Raw genomic sequence first — 3,758 nt, 5'->3', positions numbered from 1 at the left:
AATAGCAAACAAGTACCGAGGAATGCGTGAACATGGCCTGAGGCGGCTGTTGCAGGCTTTCATGATTAGTCGGATGGTTTACTTCCTTCCCTACCTCTACTTCACAAATTCGGAGCAGAAGGTAGATGCTCTAAAAAGACAGGCATACAAGTCAGCTTTAAATCCCCCACAACGAGCTCTCACCCCCCATCTCTTCCGCATGGGAGTACACAATACACTACAAGAACTAACTGAAGCTCACCACACGGCTAAGATAGACAGACTCAGCTCCAGATTTTGCTTTATTATAAGCGGAATAATACAGGTGAAAATGCTTATGCCAAACATGCATGTTTTCGTGTCATTCTTTTTTTGATGATTTTGACTTGTTCTCCGGCTGTCTATTTATGCATGTCACGAAAATTAACAATGGGTGTATCTGTATGGCTGTTTTTATTTCTAGACTAATAATATATTTTTGTGTTTTTTGATCCGTTTTATGTTTTATCACGTTGCTTAGCGTGTCTGCAATAATCCCAAAGCCTTTGATTTCATTTCATTTCATTTCATTTATTGAAGCCTTAAAGGCCCGAGGGCATTACATAAGGCGGGGGCAATAACATTATATAACAGCATATGAACACCAGTTCAAGAAACAAAAACAAAGAAAGAAAACGAAACCAACAAACATTAACAAAATATACAAGAGCATACTAGTGTGCATTGTCAAATAGAACACTGAAGGTGACTCGTTAGTTTTGCTCGGAAAATTTCACGATCTTTGCATGAAGCAATAACGTCCGGTAGAGCATTCCATTGGGCTATTGCATCTGGAAAAAAAGAGTTATTCATTGCTTCAGTGCGGCCAAAAATCAGTTTTAAAGGGTGATTGTGATTAAGTCGACGGGACATTCTTGAGGGAGGTTGCAGGAGAGGGTGCCGGTTGTGAGGATGGTAAAAAAAAGAATGAAGGAGGCAGAGACGTGATATAATGCGGCGTGATTGAAGGCTTGGGAGGGAAAGGGTTCGTTTTAGAGCTGTGATGCTGGTTTCACGTGAGTACTGTGACATGATAAATCGCGCGGCACGGTTTTGGATGGCCTCTAGATTATTAGCGAGATATGCTTGTGAAGGGTGCCAGATGGATGAAGCGTATTCTAGTTTTGGACGAACATAGGTCTGGAATGCGAGCTGTCGGATTTGGGGTGGTGCTGATTGTAAATTTCTCCGTAAGTAACCAAGAGTGCGTGAAGCCTGCGAGCATATTGTTTCAATGTGAGTAACCCAAGATAATGTTGATGTTAGGTGGACGCCAAGGTATTTATAAGATGACGTTCGAGCAACGGGAGTAGAACTGATACGATATGTGCTGTTATCAGAGCTGCGCTTACGAGAGAAAGACATGTATTGACATTTGCTTAAGTTAAGCGGCATGTGCCATTGCTCACACCATGACACAACTGTGGCGATGTCATTTTGCAACCTAATGGTGTCCTCAGGGCCTTTGATAGCGTTATAAATGACACAGTCGTCCGCGAAAAGTCGAAGTTTTGTTTTTATGTTAGTTGGGAGGTCGTTAATGTATATGAGAAATAATAACGGTGACAATCCAGCGCCCTGATAAGGCATTCCGTAAGCGTGTCTCCATTGCTTCGCATTTATATCGCATTCGATGTCTGCCTTAAAAATAATAGATATGCGGCAGAGACCCTGAGGCTGTTCTTCGTGCCTCACTCTGCCTGAAAATCGCTGCCATATATGTTAAACGGGTCTAAACTAGCTTCGGCTTCTGGCCCAACATTCTATCTCTTATAATGTCCCGAACGAGCTTTTTATGTTAATAAGACGAAAATAATTGATTTATTGAACCGCTTCCAAAAGAACTCAAAAAGGCCCGTCGACTGTTTAGGAAAATAAAGACCGAAAAGTCCGACTGATAAGTAAAAATATTCACAAATTGGTGGCGATTAGCTGGAAATTGCTGTGAAAAGTTTGGTGCAGTTTTAGAAGTTTTCAGCATATTCCTTTTCTTTTTTTTTGCAGATTACAAAGCCTCTCTTAAATTCCGGAAACATACACATAAATCTACAGAATTCGCAATTACTCCCTTTTAGTCGCCGAAACTGGAGAGAGACTACGTGAAGCTCACGTACCAAGTTTGCACGCCTTCTCGCTCTAGCTCTTTAACAAAGTATAAGTTCAAACTAAGTCGCGGCGAACGTCTTCTACTTATGAAGAGCGCCACGTAATCAAAAGCGAAAAGTGCCCTTAATATGTATTCCTACTTCAAATCGCCTACAGGGTTGGTACGAATTTACGGGCATGTTCCTGGTAAAAGTTTAGTCATCTTAATGCACAAAATCATCCCTGCCGGGATTCGAACCCGGGACCTTTGGATTAGAAGTCCAACGCGCTATCCACTGCGCCACAGGGACTTTTTTTCCAGCATGGTATTTATTACATGCCTTTAAATTCAACATACAGCTATATACATTATTTAGAAGGTAATCAGCCTCTAGGGAAAAGTCCAATTGAAACATACAACACCGCACAACTAGAATATGACTTAGCACAACTTCACTAAAGCGGTGGCAAGGAAAGACAACACACCCACAATGGCAGCCAGTTCGGTTGATAGTCTATCTTCGTGTCTCTAAGCTGGTGCACCATCTGGCCGAAATGAGTAGTGGGGGGGGGGGGGGGGGGGGGGGGGACGAGAGGCTCAGCATTCCGATCCAACATACGCGTTTTCCACAGGCTGTGCAGTCCAGGGACGAAAATCATATCAAAGGGTTCATGGTCATGTTCGGTGGCCATCAAGTAACGCACACTGTGGGAATTAAAAAAAAAAGTATTTCTTCAATGTTCTTTGCAGTACGTCTCAAAATAATATTGCATCTTTGCAGGCAATAAAACAGTGTTCGGTGGTTTCTGGTGTATCACATAGCCGACAATTAACAGAAGAAACGAAAATATTTGTTTTTTTGTGAAGCCACACTTTAACAGGCAAAACTTCGGCATGAAGTTTAAAGAGAAACGTTTTAGTAGAAGGCGAGATCGGCATTTTGCGCACCCTTTTTAACACATCATGCCCCATATAATTAGAATAGAGTAAACAATGTAAGGGAGGCGGGAACAATATAGATATCAATTCTTTGTATAAATTTTTCCGTGAAACAGAGAATAAGTTCTCATAAGAGAAGCGAACTTCCAGAAAACGCACTGAATCGTAAACCTCTTTCATAAAACCAAATAATAAGGGCCGATTGGTAACATTGGAAGAGACCACTAAGTTTGGAAGAAGGTTCACAAGGTTAGTTTGCAGGGATGCTCTGGTAATTGGATGGGAGCTATTACGGAAAAAGAAGAAGCGAGCAACTAACTGTCTGACATATAGATGTGTCAAACATGGTCCGCCAGCATAAACAGGCCTGAATAAGTTATCGCGCCGCATAGGCTCGTGATAACGGTCGGTGATAACTTTGGATGTAATTCCTTGCGCCATGGAGTACCTGTAAAACAATTTTTTGTAGCCAGAAACATGTTCATGGCCTGTGATCGGCCAAAAATTGATAGGCGGTGCGGAACAAAAGTCTCGGCATATATTTGAAGTGCCGTGACTCGCTCTTTACAGTAACGCCCACTAAACTTGAATGCATGAAGGGGAACTCTAAGGTATTTAGGGGGAACACGAGACCATTCAATTCCAGCATAATGAGTCGGCATTGCTTCCCATGAACCGAACCACAGACTTGAACTTTTAGACCTATTCATTTGAG

The 3,758-nt window shown here is 42.0% G+C and overlaps 1 non-coding gene across 1 annotated transcript; it reads right to left on the bottom strand.

The window, feature by feature from the left end:
- Nucleotides 1-2,341: 2,341 nt before the first annotated feature.
- Nucleotides 2,342-2,414, bottom strand: TRNAR-UCU (transfer RNA arginine (anticodon UCU)). Its single transcript has one exon. It is a non-coding gene; the product is annotated as a tRNA-Arg (tRNA).
- Between the last annotated feature and the right edge of the window lie 1,344 nt (nt 2,415-3,758).

Source organism: Amblyomma maculatum, chromosome 8 (genome assembly GCF_055883805.1).
Source record: "Amblyomma maculatum isolate TAMU_Amacu chromosome 8, ASM5588380v1, whole genome shotgun sequence".
In the NCBI taxonomy this organism is placed as follows: domain Eukaryota; kingdom Metazoa; phylum Arthropoda; class Arachnida; order Ixodida; family Ixodidae; genus Amblyomma; species Amblyomma maculatum.
Note: the sequence above shows the minus strand (reverse complement) of the source record. Positions and strands in the feature narration are given on the sequence as shown.